This window comes from Schistocerca piceifrons, chromosome 5, assembly GCF_021461385.2.
Source record: "Schistocerca piceifrons isolate TAMUIC-IGC-003096 chromosome 5, iqSchPice1.1, whole genome shotgun sequence".
Lineage (NCBI taxonomy): Eukaryota > Metazoa > Arthropoda > Insecta > Orthoptera > Acrididae > Schistocerca > Schistocerca piceifrons.
The window spans coordinates 132411241-132428323 of NC_060142.1; the positions used below are offsets into that span (position 1 = coordinate 132411241).

A 17083-nucleotide genomic window follows, 5' to 3' on the forward strand; every position below is an offset into this window, starting at 1 on the left:
AGCGATTCGAGCGTGACCTTGACCGCTCTGATTGGAGGAAACCAGCTCCAGCCCGTGAAATGTCAACTACCAAGTCAGTTTAATCGGACTATAAATAAAGTTATACCGTCATTCTACCCAATGCCCCTCCTCCATCGAGAAGACAAGTCCAGCCATGGACAATTGGTATCAAAATCGTGAAGAAATGATTTACTCTTTTTAATTACGGCTAGACGCCCAACATGGCAGTCCACCGCGCTTGTGGCGTGTTATCTTAGCGGCGCGAGGCGCGTGTTGTTTGTTTCGTCGCCCAGACTTCCGTAGCTGGCGCTGTAGTCGCTTCAGAGTCCGCGTGGCCTTCGCAGCATACTTTCTCTGCAGTTCCGGCTGAGATGCCGTTCGCGACGTGTTGTGCATTCCGCTGCTGTCACGTGCTGGCCGAGGTTTTCGTTGCAGCCGTGGTGGTGATTCTGCCGCCGTGACGCCACATCATGATGGCGTAACTGTCGCCTGTTCCGCCTGCGGCGCAGTCTTCGATGCCACCCCTCGGCATTGTCCCACCACGTGGACACAGCCGTTGTCGCACGCCTTATCTTAAGTAAGTGGCCGACCATTTGTAACGGTGTCGACGGCGCGTTCGCAGACTTCAGCTGTGGGCGAAATGAGCTCGGGTGAACTCGTCATGACTCTGATCGAGGAAGTTACAAAATTAACCGAAAAAAATGACTGATGGTTTTAATGAACGGTGTGACCGAAACTAACGTTATGCTAACTTTCACAGGTCAGCTACACGAAAAGACACTGGGCCGGTGCATAAGTTCGTACCGCTTTTCCGTGAGTTTAATAAATACAAGAGATGTACATAACAGGTGTACATAACGGAGACCTTAGTAATCAATAATATATTCTCCTTTACTATCTACAACAGTGCGCCAAAGAAAGGGCAACTTTTCGATTCCCCAACTGTAGAAATCACGTGGCTTTGAGGCGAAGAACTTGAGCCATCTCCGAAACGCATTTTCATCTGGAAAGGAAATTTCGAGAAGCTTGTTCGATAGAGAGCGGAAAACGTGAAAATCTGACGGCGCAAGATCAGGTCAATAACGTGGGTGCAGAATGACTTCTCAACCCAACTCCCGTTTACTTTTGTGTCAGTCTAGCAGAATGCGGGCGGGAGTTATCGTGGAGTAACATCACTTCACGCACACTTCCTGGTCGTTGTTCTTGGATAACGTCTGCAAGACGTCTCAGTTGTTGACAGTAAGGGCCTCAATGCGTAACATTGTTTTGTGGATGTGCAGACGTCTTTGTACAGCTAGTTGCTGCGTTGTTTGGATTGAATCATTCCTTTCTTTTCGTTATGTTAGCCTAAAGACACAGTTTCTGATCACCAGTAACGATACAGGATAGTAAGGATCGGTGTTGTTCACGAGCCAATTGATGACGAGCACGTAGAGATGCACAGTCACCCATTGATCTTTGTGATTTTGGCTTCGGGTATGCGGTACCGATGCACCCCGTTTTTTCGCCATTGCATGCAAAGTCGCACGTTGGTGGAATTATCATAGCTCATCACATTTGCCAGTTCTCGAGTACACTGGCCGGGATCATTGTGAACGAATGCTATTAAACGATCTTTCTCAAATCCCGAAGGTTTCTTTTCTTGCCGTGCTTTGTCCAATGGCATTATCCCCGTACACGGCACAAATTAACGTCCACAGCTCCTCTCACTATCTCCAAATGACAAAATATGTAGATCAAATAGCAACAGAGAACTACAAATAAAAAAAAGGACAGTCGATAAATAAACCCATAACAACGGGGATAGCAAAACAGAAATGCTACGAACTTATGCACTGACCGAATACAAACATTCCCGCAGTCTGAGAGATTCGTGAGACGATTGTGTACGTGGTCATACGAATTATTAATAAATGTTGTACGACTGAAGTTGACTGGCGACTTGCGCATCTACTTGGAATAAGTAGTTGCGTTCGAAAGTACCACTGAGTTCGAATACTCTGCAAACAGACTAGTGGAACGTAACTCCGATATTGCAGCGATCAGTTATGTTCTCTCCAGCAGCAAATGTGTGAAGATCTGTGATAGATGTATTCATACATGGGGTAGAACTCAAGATAGGAAGTGAAACAAAAGTAGCAACGCCATCTACATCTACATTTATACTCCGCAAGCCACCCAACGGTGTGTGGCGGAGGGCACTTTACGTGCCACTGTCATTACCTCCCTTTTCTGTTCCAGTCGCGTATGGTTCGCGGGAAGAACGACTGTGTGAAAGCCTCCGTGCGCGCTCTAATCTCTCTAATTTTACATTCGTGATCTCCTCGGGAGGTATAAGTAGGGGGAAACAATATATTCGATACATCCAGAAACGCACCCTCTCGAAACCTGGCGAGCAAGCTACACCGCGATGCAGAGCGCCTCTCTTGCAGAGTCTGCCACTTGAGTTTATTAAACATCTCCGTAACGCTATCACGGTTACCAAATAATCCTGTGACGAAACGCGCCGCTCTTCTTTGGATCTTCTATATCTCCTCCGTCAACCCGATCTGGTACGGATCCCACACTGATGAGCAATACTCAAGTATAGGTCGAACGAGTGTTTTGTAAGCCACCTCCTTTGTTGATGGACTACATTTTCTAAGCACTCTCCCAATGAATCTCAACCTGGTACCCGCCTTACCAACAATTAATTTTATATGATCATTCCACTTCAAATCGTTCCGCACGCATACTCCCAGATATTTTACAGAAGTAACTGCTACCAGTGTTTGTTCCGCTATCATATAATCATACAATAAAGGATCCTTCTTTCTATGTATTCGCAATTCATTACATTTGTCAATGTTAAGGGACAGTTGCCACTCCCTGCACCAAGTGCCTATCCGCTGCAGATCTTCCTGCATTTCGCTACAATTTTCTAATGCTGCAACTTCTCTGTATACTACAGCATCATCCGCGAAAAGCCGCATGGAACTTCCGACACTATCTACTAGGTCATTTATATATATTGTGAAAAGCAATGGTCCCATAACACTCCCCTGTGGCACGCCAGACGTTACTTTAACGTCTGTAGACGTCTCTCCATTGATAACATGCTGTGATCTGTTTGCTAAAAACTCTTCAATCCAGCCACACGGCTGGTCTGATATTCCGTAGGCTCTTACTTTGTTTATCAGGCGACAGTGCGGAACTGTATCGAACACCTTCCGGAAGTCAAGAAAAATAGCATCTACCTGGGAGCCTGTATCTAATATTTTCTGGGCCTCATGAACAAATAAAGCAAGTTGGGTCTCACACGATCGCTGTTTCCGGAATCCATGTTGATTCCTACATAGTAGATTATGGGTTTCCAAAAACGACATGATACTCGAGCAAAAAACATGTTCTAAAATTCTACAACGGATCGACGTCAGAGATATAGGTCTATAGTTTTGCGCATCTGCTCGACGACCCTTCTTGAAGACTGGGACTACCTGTGCTCTTTTCCAATCATTTGGAGCCTTCTGTTCCTCTAGAGACTTGCGGTACACGGCTGTTAGAAGGGGGGCAAGTTCTTTCGCGTACTCTGTGTAGAATCGAATTGGTATCCCGTCAGGTCCAGTGGACTTTCCTCTGTTGAGTGATACCAGCTGCTTTTCTATTCCTTGGACACTTATTTCGCTGTCAGTCATTTTTTCATTTGTGCGAGGATTTAGAGAAGGAACTGCAGTGCGGTCTTCCTCTGTGAAACAGCTTTGGAAAAAGGTGTTTAGTATTTCAGCTTTACGCGTTTGCCATCCTCTTTAGACGAAGCAGGGAGGCTTGTTCTTCTCCGGCAAGAAGCGAAAATGGTTCAAATGGCTCTAAGCACTATGGGACTTAACATCTGAGATCATCAGTCCCCCAGATTTAGAACTGCTTAAACCTAACTAACCTAAGGACATCACACACTTCCATGCCTGAGGCAGGAATCGAACCTGCGACCGTAGAGGCAGCGCAGTTCCGGACTGAAGCGGCTGGAACCGCTCGGTCACAGCGGTCGGCGCAAGAAGCGAGGGGGTCGTGGCTAGTGGAGCGCTAAACCACGAACCAAGGAGTGCTTTGCGTAACGCAGGGTATTGCGGACGTGGACGAGCAGGGGCGCATACGTACACTGAGCTGACAAAAGTCTTCGGAGGCCTCCTGATACCGTGTCGGATGTCCTTCGCCCCGGCATATTGCAGCAGCTCGACGTTGCATGCAGAAATACTGAGCCATGCCGCCTCTGATCTCTCGATTATGTCTCATAAATATTCAGTGGAATTCATGTCGAGCCATCTGAGTGGCCAAATGTTTCGCTCGAGTTGTCCAGAATGTTGTTCAAATCAACCACAAACAGTTGTGGCCGGGTGACATGGCGCATTGTCATCCATAAAAATTCCGTTTTTTCTTTGTTTTGGAAACATGGAGTCCATGAATGGCTTCTGATAGTCTCCAAGTAACCCAACATAACCGTTTTCAGTCCATGAACAGGTCAATTGGACCAGGGGACCCAGTCAGTTCCACATAAACGCAACCCACATCATTTTTTTTAGTCATCAGTCTACTGACTGGTTTGATGCGGCCCGCCACGAATTCCTTTCCTGTGCTAACCTCTTCATCTCAGAGTAGCACTTGCAACCTACGTCCTCAGTTATTTGCTTGACGTATTCCAATCTCTGTCTTCCTCTACAGTTTTTGCCCTCTACAGCTCCCTCTAGTATCATGGAAGTCATTCCCTCATGTCTTAGCAGATGTCCTATCATCCTGTCCTTTCTCCTTATCAGTGTTTTCCACATATTCCTTTCCTCTCCGATTCTGCGTAGAACCTCCACATTCCTTACCTTATCAGTCCACCTAATTTTCAACATTCGTCTATAGCACCACATCTCAAATGCTTCGATTCTCTTCTGTTCCGGTTTTCCCACAGTCCATGTTTCACTACCATACAATGCTGTACTCCAGACGTACATCCTCAGAAATTTCTTCCTCAAATTAAGGCCGGTATTTGATATTAGTAGACTTCTCTTAGCCAGAAATGCCTTTTTTGCCATAGCGAGTCTGCTTTTGATGTCCTCCTTGCTCCATCCGTCATTGGTTATTTTACTGCCTAGGTAGCAGAATTCCTTAACTTCATTGACGTCGTGACCATCAATCCTGATGTTAAGTTTCTCGCTGTTCTCATTTCTACTACTTCTCATTACCTTCGACTTTCTCCGATTTACTCTCAAACCATACTGTGTACTCATTAGACTGTTCATTCCGTTCAGCAGATCATTTAATTCTTCTTCACTTTCACTCAGGATAGCAATGTCATCAGCGAATCGTATCATTGATATCCTTTCACCTTGTATTTTAATTCCACTCCTGAACGTTTCTTTTATTTCCATCATTGCTTCCTCGATGTACAGATTGAAGAGTAGGGGTGAAAGGCTACAGCCTTGTCTTACACCCTTCTTAATACGAGCACTTCGTTCTTGATCGTCCACTCTTATTATTCCCTCTTGGTTGTTGTACATATTGTATATGACCCGTCTCTCCCTATAGCTTACCCCTACTTTTTTCAGAATCTCGAACAGCTTGCACCATTTTATATTGTCGAACGTTTTTTCCAGGTCGACAAATACTATGAAAGTGTCTTGATTTTTCTTTAGCCTTGCTTCCATTATTAGCCGTAACGTCAGAATTGCCTCTCTCGTCCCTATACTTTTCCTAAAGCCAAACTGATCTTCACCTAGCGCATTTTCAATTTTCTTTTCCATTCTTCTGTATATTATTCTTGTAAGCAGCTTCGATGCTGTTAAGCTGATTGTGCGATAATTCTCGCACTTGTCAGCTCTTGCCGTCTTCGGAATTGTGTGGATGATGCTTTTCCGAAAGTCAGATGGTATGTCGCCAGACTCATATATTCTACACACCAAGGTGAATAGTTGTTTTGTTGCCACTTCCCCTCAATGATTCATTATGGAGCTGCAAAAAGCTTGCACAGTGCCTTTTTGACAAATTGTGTCCGGGGCTCCGTGGAGTTTTCGCCACACTCTAACCCTACCATCAGCTTTTAGCAACTGAAATCATCTGATCAGGCAACGGTTTTCCAGTCGTCTAGTGTCCGACCAGTATGGTCACGAGCCGGGGAGAGGTGCTGCAGGCTATGTCGTGCCGCTACAGCCCTTTAACGCCAGATTTCACCGCACGTTCGTCGTACGTCCCACATTGATTTCTGCGGTTGTTTCACGCACTATTGCTTGTCTGTCAGCACTGACAACTCGACGCAAGTGCCGGTCCTCTCGGTCGCCAAGTGAAGGCGGTCGACTATTGTGTTGTCCGTGGTGAGAGGTAGTGCCTGAAACTTGGTATTCTCGGCACTGTCTTAACACTGTGGATCTCGATATATCGAATTCCCTAACGATTTTCGAAATGGAATGTCTTATGCATCTAGCTCCAACTACCATTCCACATTCAACGTCTGTCTATTCCAGTCTTGCGGCCATGATCACGTCGGAAATCTTTTCGCATGAAGCACCTAGTACAAATGACAGCTCAGCCAATGCACTGCCCTATTATACCTTGGAATATATGATGACTAACTGAAACCCTCAGCTGCCGACAGGTGTTGTTGATATACCTCGATGTGGACAGCTGAAAATGTGTGCCCCGACCGGGACTCGAACCCGGAATCTTCTGCTTACATGGCAGACGCTCTATCCATCTGAGCCACCGAGGACATAGATGAATAGCGCGACTGCAGGGACTTATCCCTTGCACGCTTCCAGTGAGACTCACATTCCCAACTGTCCACATCGAGGTATAACAACAACACCTGTCGGCAGCTGAGGTTGTCAGTTAGTCATCATTTATTCCAGGGAAAAGCTGCACGGTCGTCAACAGTAACTGTTTTTTCGAGAACTAGTTACTGTATTCGTATATATAGTTAAAGGCTACCCAGCCATTGACCTTCGTCTGTGCGAATGCGCACAGGTTGCCCAAACTCTTACGGGAATCGCCAAAGCGTGCGCGAGTAATGAGTGGATGGGCAAATGTCTATAAGGTACAATATATATGTAGATTTGTGGACAGTTTGAGTCTCACGGGAAGCGTGCAAGGGATAAGTCCCAGCAGTCGCGCTATTCATCTGTGTCCTCGGTGGCTCAGATGGATAGAGCGTCTGCCATGTAAGCAGGAGATCCCGGGTTCGAGTTCCGGTCGGGGCACACATTTTCAGCTGTCCACATCGAGGTATATCAACAACACCTGTCGGCAGCTGAGGGTTTCAGTTAGTCATCATATATTCCAGGGAAAAGCTGCACGGTCATCAAGAGTATTCTGTTCTTTCGAGAACAGTTACTGTCTTCATATATACTTTTATACCTTGTCTACGCGATACTACTGCCATCTGTATACGTGCATATCAGTGGCGTATGCTGAAAATGCTGCTAAGGCATGCAACATGAAATTTATGGTTGTACGTGTACGTGAGACTGCCCACTCACCATGGGTTTATCTGTAGCGGAAATCCGATGTGCGGTTCTTCTTGCAAAACTCAGTAATGTCTTCGAAAAGTGAGTTTCGAGCTTTCAACTACGCCAACAGATACTTTTCTATGGCTGTGATTGAGAGTATAGACAGACTTTACAGAGTTCTGGACGCCCAGTGTGAAGTAAATTTTGTTGCAGGAAGCCTTGTATTTCTTTCACAGACTTGGCTCTAAGATGCTGTGACGCCAACATAGCTTACATTTCACATTTAACCTAACTGGGTTAACTTCCCATGTATTATCCATAATTTTTCATATGACTCCACACAAAACACACCTGTAAAACCTGAGAACTTCTTTGAGTTAAATATTTCAGTAAAGTCAGGCAGCGAATCAAATCTGGCGTTTAACTGAATGGTTATAGTATCTAACATCTTGAGGAACATCCTCCAGTAGCCATCCTTTGCATGTTTTTCTGTGCAGTTTTCCTTTCTTCGCTTCCCTGGAGTATCACAAATGCTTTCACCCTTGCACCATATTTTCGCAAAGGCATTATATCTCTTAATGCACAGCTTCAAGTCTTACACTTCGTTCAAAAATGCTCAAATGTGTGTGAAATCTTATGGGACTTAACTGCTAAAGTCATCAGTCCGTAAGCTTACACACTACTTAAGCTAAATCATCCTAAGGACAAATACACACACACACCCATGCCCGAGGGAGGACTCGAACCTCCGCCGGGACTAGCCGTCTACTTCGTTACTGCAAAAATTAATTCTAAGGATTTTGACTGCATAATGCAATGCCAATGAAATCAGATTTTCGAACACACACGACGGAAGTTGAAATGAAAATCTCGTAACATAATGAAAAGTCAGTGTGCTTAATTGATAGCAACTGTGTCACAATTTTGTGAATTTTCCAAAGTAATTGCCTCGATTGCTGTAGTCGCAGTTTTCCCTGTAGCTTCGAAATGATCATTTTAGGTGGCTACTTTCAATCTGCCTTAGTAATCCCCGGTTCTGTTTCGCTGGTTCAATGTGATTTTAACATGCTTGCACATATCTCCTCATCTAATATCATATCAACCCAACTTTTGCCAAATGTGCATATGCATGGATACGAGATTCTGATTTTTCACACAGAGAAATTGCAGTGTGCAGATTATGAAGGTCTGAATAACGACGACATTCACTGTTGCAAGATTTGTCCTTTCAGAGAGACAAACATGGCCAATGAAAAAGTTTACACAATATCTCACTCCGCATAACCAAATCGTTTTATTGTAATTATCACGAATATATGCTAATAATGAATTTCTGACTTGCTATCTGTTTTCAGGTTACTGAGACAGGCAGCTAGTCGAACATTCGTAACAAGTTCTAACATTTCACTGAATAGCTGTAATTGAAAAAAATTCGTTAAAAGCACTTATAATGACATCATTACCGGTTAGAATCACTCGCTTTGCGAAACTGCTGGCTAAAATATCATTCAGGCACGATACATTCATCCGTCAGTGAACTCACTAATGCACGCTCCATTCAGGGTAGCAGAGAAGAAAACGTGCGGAATGCAGTCTTCCTGTTGCACCTGTCTACCCATGTTTCAAGCCAGCTTGGTGTGGCATCACGAAACGGTCAAATGGGAGCCGAGACTACCCCAGCTCCTTGCTTTTATCTTTCGAGAAGTGTTACTAGGAAGCACCCTTGCAGGTGCGCCATCGCTTGTGCAGCACAGGAACCAGCGGTCGGTTGAAAAGAAAGAAAATACGGACTGTTAAATAGGTACTATATTACGATTTAGTAACGAATATTTGTGACCCAAACGACGACGTAGATGGTGGCTGTCAACGGAGTAGGCGCTACACATCCACAAAAGCTAACTTTATATAAATAAAGGAAGTTTATTGCGGTTGTGGCTGTTTATATTCAGTTTTAAATACTGAATAAAACGCTGTACTCCAGAGACACATGTTCTCAAAAATTACTGAATATCTGTGACTTCACGACGCATATATTTAACGAAGCACGCAATGCATGCATTGGACTCGTGGAGAACACGCCCCTGTTGCGTATCACTATCTCATGACTGTTATCATCTTAGCGTAGCTGATGAGTTCCGTGCCTATTGCTACTGGATTCGTGATTCAGAATGATCACAGTTCGTATGAGGGTGAGTCAAGAGAAAACCTTAAATATTTTTTAAAAATATTATTTATTGTGCAGAAGGGGTATAAAGCTGTATCACTCTTCAACATAATCTCTCCCACGCTCAATGCAAGTCCTCCAGCGCTTACAAAGTGCATAAATTCCTTTAGAAAGAATTCTGTTGGTAGACCGCGCTACCACTCATACACGGCGTGGCGTACCTCTTCATCAGAGCGGAACTTATTTCCTCCCATTGTGTCTTTGAGTGGTCCAGACATATTGAAATCACTTGGGACAAGGTCTTGAAGGGGAAGACACTTAAAATGCAGGTCTGCGATTGTTGCAACTGTTGTACGGGCAGTGTGGGGCCTTGCATTCTCATGTTGCAAAAGGACACCTGCTGACAGCAATCTACGTCGCATTGATTTGATTGCAGGCCGCAGATGATTTTTTAGGAGACCTGTTTATGATGCACTGGTGACAGTGGTCCCTCTAGGCATGTAATGCTCCAAAATGACTTTTCGTCCCAAAATAGTCAGCATAACCTTCCCTGCTGATGGCTCTGTTCGAAACTTCTTCGGTTTTGGTGGTGAAGAATGGCGCCATTCCTTGCTCGCTCTCTTTGTTTCCGGTTGGTGGAAGTGAACCCAGGTTTCGTCCCCAGTAACGATTCTTGCAAGGAAGCCATCACCTTGTCGTTCAAAGCGCCGAAGAAGTTCTTCACAAGCATCAACACGTCGTTCTCTCATTTCAGGAGTCAGCTTACTGTGGCACCCATCTTACAGACACTTTGTGGAACTGGAGCACATCATTCACATTGTGGTATGCTGACCCATGACTAATCTGTAAACATGCTGCAATGTCATTCAGTGTCACTCGGCGGTTTTCCTTCACTATGGCTTCAACTGCTGCAATGTTCTGTGGAGTCACAACTCGTTGTGCCTTACCTGGACGAGGAGCATCTTCCACTGAAGTCACACCATTTGCGAACTTCCTACTCCATTCATCAACTTGTTGCTGTGAGAAACATGCATCACCGTACTGGACCATCATTCGTCGATGAATTTCAATAGGTTTCACACCTTCACTACGCAAAAACCGAATAACAGAACGCTGTTCTTCCCTGGTGCAAGTCGCAAGTTGGGCAGCCATCTTTATACTGATACTGCGACGGTATGTGTGTATCTGCACTATGCTGACACCTACAGGCCATTCTGCACGCTGTTTGTAGCGCGCTTACCAACTTACAGGATAACGTCGCGAAATTTCGATTTGTTATTACAAATTTAAGGTTTTCATTTGACTCAGACTCGTAGTAATAAATGGAAAGTCATCGAGTAGAACAGAAGTAAATCCAGCGTTCCCCAAGGAAGTGTTATAGGCCCTCTATTGTTTCTGATCTAAATAACGACGTAGAAGACAATCTGAGTAGCCCTCTTAGTTTGCAGATGATGCTGTCATTTACCGTTTTGTAAAGTCATCACATGACCAAACCGAACTGCAAAATGATTTAAAAAAGATATCTGTATGGTGCGAAAAGTGGCAGTTCACCATGAGTAAAGAAAAGTGTGGAGTTATTCACATGAGTGCTAAAAGAACTCCGCTAAATTTCGGTTACGCGGTAAGTCACGCAAAAAAATACTTAGGCCTTACAATTACAAACAAACTAAACTGGAACGATCACATAGATAATGTTGTGGGTAGAGCAAGCCAAAGACAGCGATTCATTGGCAGATCACTTAGGAGGTGCAACAGGTGTACTAGAGACTGCTTACACCACGCTTGTCCGCCGTATTCTGGAGTATTGCTGTGCGGTGTGGGATCCGCATCAAGTGCGACTGATGGATGACATCGAAAAAGTTGAAAGAAGAGCTGCTCGTTTTGTAATATCGCGAAATAGGGGAGATAGTGCCACAGGCATGATACGTGAATTGGAGTGGCAGTCATTAACACAAACGCGTTTTTTCGTTGCGACGGGACCTTCTCATGAAATTTCAATCATCAGTTTTCTCCTCAGATTGCGAAAACCTTCTGTTGGCACCCACCTACTTTGGGAAAAATGATCATCACGATAAAATGGGAGAAATCGGGGCTCGCACAGAAAAATTTAAGTGCTCGTTTCTCTCGCGCGCCGTTCGAGAGTGGAACGGTAGAGAGACAGTTTGAAGGTGGTTCATTGAACCCTCTGCCAGGCACTTTATTGTGAATAGCAGAGTAATCACGTAGGTGTAGATGAAGTGTGGTTAGGTAGGACATACACGACTCCAAAGCAGGATGGTACGGCCAGAAACCACAAAATAAAGAGTAATAAACGAGGAAGACGCGCAGTTAGCCCTGCCGTAATTCTAAAATGCTGCGCCAGGAAAAAAAGAGAAGCAGTCAAAAAACCGCCTCCTCGCCCCCCCCCCCCCCACCTGCTTTACCAACAATAAGATGTTTAACTGCTTTCTGGGAACCGTCTTACATGAGTAATTATGTAATTTTATGCTTCTAACATGCTTTTTTTCCTCTTGAGTTTCAGTATTCTTTTATAAAAACGGAAATGAAAATCATATAATTTGAAAGCCTGCTAAAAGGGTCCATTTAAGTCATGTGATGCCTGTGACGTCAGTGGCTAGTTCGCTGCCATAATACTAATTCGGCCGGCCGCTGTGGGCAAGCGGTTCTACGCGCTTCAGTCCGGAACCGCGCAGCTGCTACGGTCGCAGGTTCGAATCCTGCCTCGGACATGGATGTGTGTGATATCCTTAGGTTAGTTAGGTTTAAGTAGTTCTAAGTCTAGGGGACTGATGACCTCGGATGTTTAGTCCCATAGTGCTTAGAACCATTTGAACCAATACTAATTCACAGCGATGTCTTGTTTTGGATTTTACTGTAGAAATACATCTATAAAAACTGCTGAAATGTTCTTTTTAAATGTTCCAGAGAATGAGAAATGCGTAATATGTGGTTGCACTCTACTGGCAGATTGCCACTTCCAGTTAACATTACTTTACCTGCGTGACAAGCTCTCCCCCTCTTGCAAGGAAGGATAGCGTTATTCTTCAGAATTTAACTCATAGCAAAAATTGTCGTTTTACCCAACTATAAATAAATTCTACGGTAGTTCAGTTGTTAAAGCCGTAGACCGTTTAATTTTAGATGATGATGTCCATAATACATCGCTGGTTCCCCAATGCGAAAGAATATTTCAACTTACTTGTAATACGGCCCTTCAGCCCTTTCAAACGAAAACCAAATCACAGTTACAAAATTTCACCACACTGATCAGAAACAGAATATTATTGTTTTTTCCCTTGGCGTTTATACGTGCTTACTTTTTCAGTAGCTTTTCACTCACGTGACGTTCAAACAAATATTTTTTACATCTACATCTACATCTACATGGATACTCTGCAAATCACATTTAATTGCCTGGCAGGGGGTTCATCGAACCACCTTCACAATTCTCTATTATTCCAATCTCGTATAGCGCGCGGAAAGAATGAACTCCTATATCTTTCCGTACGAGCTCTGATTTCCATTATTTTATCGTTGTGATCGCTCCTCTCTATGTAGGTCGGTGTCAACAAAATATTTTCTCATTCGGAGGAGAAAGTTGGTGATTGGAATTTCTTGACAAGATTCCGTCGTAAAGAAAAAACATTTCTTTTAATGATGTCCAGCCCAAATCCTGTATCATTCCTGTGACACTCTCTCCCATATTTCGCTATAATACAAAACGTGCTGCCTTTCTTTGAACTTTTTCGATGTACTCCGTCAGTCCTATCTGGTAAGTATCCTACACCGCGCAGCAGTATTCTACATCTGCGTGATTACTCTGCTATTCCCAATAAAGTGCCTGGCAGAGGGTTCAATGAACCACCTTCATGCTGTCTCTACCGTTCCACTCTCGAACGGCACACGGGAAAAACGAGAACTTAAATTTTTCTGTGCGAGCCCTGATTTCTCTTATTTTATCGTGATGATGAAATGAAATGTCGTGTGACTAGGGCCTCCCGTCGGGTAGACCGTTCGCCTGGTGCAAGTCTTTCGATTTGACGCCACTTCGGCGACTTGCGCGTCGATGGGGATGAAACGATGATGATTAGGACAACACAACACCCAGTCCCTGAGCGGAGAAAATCTCCGACCCAGCCGGGAATCGAACCCGGGCCCTTTGGATTGACAGCCTGTCGCGCTGACCACTCAGCTACCGGGGGCGGACACCGTGATGATCATTTCTAGTTAATGTGACAACATTTATAGTTAATGTGACCACATTTCTAGTTACTGTGACCACATAGATTTTATATTATAAGAAACAATGTTTTCTTTTTTATCTCCGTACTGCCCAGCTAGGATCCTTACTGTTTAAGCTTTTTCAAGTTTCATCGTCTTACACAAGATGAAGTTAAGTCTGCTTCAGACACTGACGTTAGTTTCCACTCACAAACAACTCAGCCCTTACGTTTGTGTTAACTGCATGTTGTACATGCTTTGTATCTCACCGCATACAAAACCTCTTCGTCCTACATCTCATTATGCTGAGGCAGTATGGTGATATCTTCAATAGTAGCAATGCTTTCCAAAAAAAACGGTAATTGTCTGTAAGCAAAGTAGATGCATTATTCTCATTTATCCATTTCTCAGACTAAGATTAATGTGAAGCTATATACAATGCATCCCACTATCGAAGCAACTGCTACTGTGAGTTCTTGCTTACGCTATTTTCGCATTTCGTGTAAAACTTTCAAAAATTCGAACCTGTGTTGTTCTTATCTGTAGTTAGATGCGCTATCCGTTACGCCACAGAACCCGTGCTTCTTCATGGACCTCTGCTAAGTATTGTGTATAGTGGAAATCAGCACAAAGATTTCCCAAGAATAATTTTATTGTGCTTTGGGTCGTTTCGTGACTGATAGTCGAAAATCTAGATATAAGATGCGAACCCATTTACTTAAGTTCCAGAGTTCCTCAGTTATGAGCGGGTTTAATGGTATTGCAGGGAGCAGAGAAAAGAATTCCCGTCCTTGCACATATCGCCGTCCTAAGTGAGTAGAGTATAAACGCATCAATTTGCGTGAGGTTTCCACTATCAGCTTTCACGAAAATCTTACTTAAAGGTTGTAAATGCGTTTTCCATCACTAAATAGCTAAATTATTTGCAGAAAAAGCTTCGCCTTGGTGATGACACCAGAGCGTTTTCAATCACGTCACCAACTCTTGATACTTAATGATTTTTAAGCTTTAATTACATCAAAATAAGAGATATATTGAGAGAATATTGACCGTAAAAGCAGTTTGAGTATTATAATCACCACGAAGAACAACAATCCGTACCATATTTCCAGCATAAGGAAATATCCTAATCGCGTGGCTTAGGTGTAGCCTAGCAGTCCCCGACAGCCCCAGCACGGGCAGAAAAATGTAGCTTGTCCACCACGCAGTGACTATGGGGCCACAGAAATAATAAACGAAGGTGGTGAACACTCTGTGCTGTTCTTTAACTTTGCTTCGGCCCAGTATTCCATCCCCAGTCAGAGACACTGGAGGCGACGGCGTTCACACGCCAGAATGCCAAATAGGTCACGGAGAGAATAAATGGACCAAATTTTTACGCCTGCTAAAGAGCACATTTTCTGCGTCACTTTTGGGATATGTTGATTCTGGTTCGGTACCGTTCCGTTCAGTTTAGCCGGTTATCGTTCCTTATTTACTGCATCTACACGGGGAGTGGGGACCGGGCAATGTTTCCCTACACCGCGTGTCATAGTGTTAGACCAACATCAACAAAACAAACATGGAGGACTGAAGTTCTCCGGCTTACATTAAGAACTGGAGAGAGTTTTAGCTACGTACAATGTTGCAGTGTTGATGTTGATGTATTGTAGTATGTGTCTTTTTGGTTTGTGTCCTGAGGTTCAGCAGAATAAATTATCAAGTGATTTTTCGTGGTTAGCACCATTGTGGACGATTTTTCTGTGGCTTTTGGTTACTGTTGTTCTCCATCTTTCAGTGCAAAAGTTCTTGACCCACGTTTTATATGAATTTGCATTTGAACTGCCAGTAACTAGCTGTCGATGTTCCTTCTGTATGGCAAGGTTAAGAACGGTTTTTCAGCATCTTGCCTTTCCATTTCTGGGTGATATAGTTGAAACTATGTTGGATGTTCCACTGACATCACCTATGTTTGTAATGCTGTGTCTGTTTGCCGCGCTATGGTCTGCAATGGCTTCAAAGGGTTCAAATGGCTCTGAGCACTGTGGGACTTAACATCTATGGTCATCAGTCCCCTAGGACTTAGAACTACTTAAACCTAACTAACCTAAGGACATCACACAACACCCAGTCATCACGAGGCAGAGAAAATCCCTGACCCCGCCGGGAATAGAACCCGAGAACCCGGGCGCGGGAAGCGAGAACGCTACCGCACGACCACGAGCTGCGGACTATGCTCTGCTTTATTTAGTGCAATTGGAACAGAGACCACTACTGCCAATATAAGCCACATTGTCAACAAACACGTCGAATTTAGTATTATGGAGAGAATAATTAAAGAGAAGCACCAAGAGTGCACTCGCATTTTGTTAACTGTTTTAAGGATAGAATATCGTGCAGAACACATGGATTTCTGTGCGCCAGAATACATCCAGGTACATTGTCACGCTATGGAGATGCTTATAAACGACTATGCACCCCATTCCGTCGCATAGATCATAGTTTTGCTCAGTGTTATGATCCTTGGGGACAGGATATACATTGAGTCGAGATTTAAGATTAGTGTTTACTGAGGTTATTGAGTAAATGTTGTTGGTGGAATTATATTTTGTAGCACTACGTAGAGTTGTTGGTGCTTTATTATGAACGGAGAGTTTTCTTGTCATGTCTCGAACTTGAACCCAATAAAATATACTGTTGAAGACTTAGTTAAGCAATATTGGTACACACACTGTGATGTCTTATTCCGCCAGGTAATGGAAACGTAATTTTTCGCAATGGATTTTTCCACCAGAGGCCTAAACCTTACGCATGATTTACAGTGTTACAGGTGTCTCCAAGAAAGGTATTCAAACGAGGAAGTTGAAGCTTTCAGAAAATGTGACAATATCATTATACCAATACACTGTTATTCTCAGTATACACCATCATGTGAGTGAATTTAGACTTGTAATGAATTTTGTCGTGTATGAATCATAAATTTACTACGTGGTAAGTACTAAAGCTGTTTTATTTTATGTTCGTTGATGCCATATTATCTGAAGATAATAGGAAGAGTATCAGTTTTTGAGAAGTATTTAGAAGAGCAATATATTTTTCGCTAGTACCAGAGCATCGTGTTTCATAAAAATGAAGAGGGAAAATTCATAGTGAAAAGTGTTGTTTACGTTGGAAGCCACCAGACGATTACTTAACGATATAAGAAGTACAAAGAAATCCTTGACAATGCAATGTTTCAAATTTGTTGTTATACACCGAG

General features: G+C 43.6%; 1 protein-coding gene and 1 non-coding gene across 3 annotated transcripts in view; one reads left to right on the forward strand and one right to left on the reverse strand.

Moving 5' to 3' along the window:
- Positions 1-342: 342 nt before the first annotated feature.
- The window catches only part of LOC124798529 (leucine-zipper-like transcriptional regulator 1), a 78874-nt gene continuing 62133 nt past the window's right edge, over positions 343-17083 (forward strand). For both annotated transcript variants that reach the window (XM_047261976.1, XM_047261978.1), the window contains exon 1: positions 343-577. The gene's annotated coding sequence lies outside the window, so the exon portion shown is untranslated. The remainder of the gene's footprint in view (positions 578-17083) is intronic.
- On the reverse strand, positions 6651-6724 carry Trnat-ugu. Its single transcript has one exon. It is a non-coding gene; the product is annotated as a tRNA-Thr (tRNA).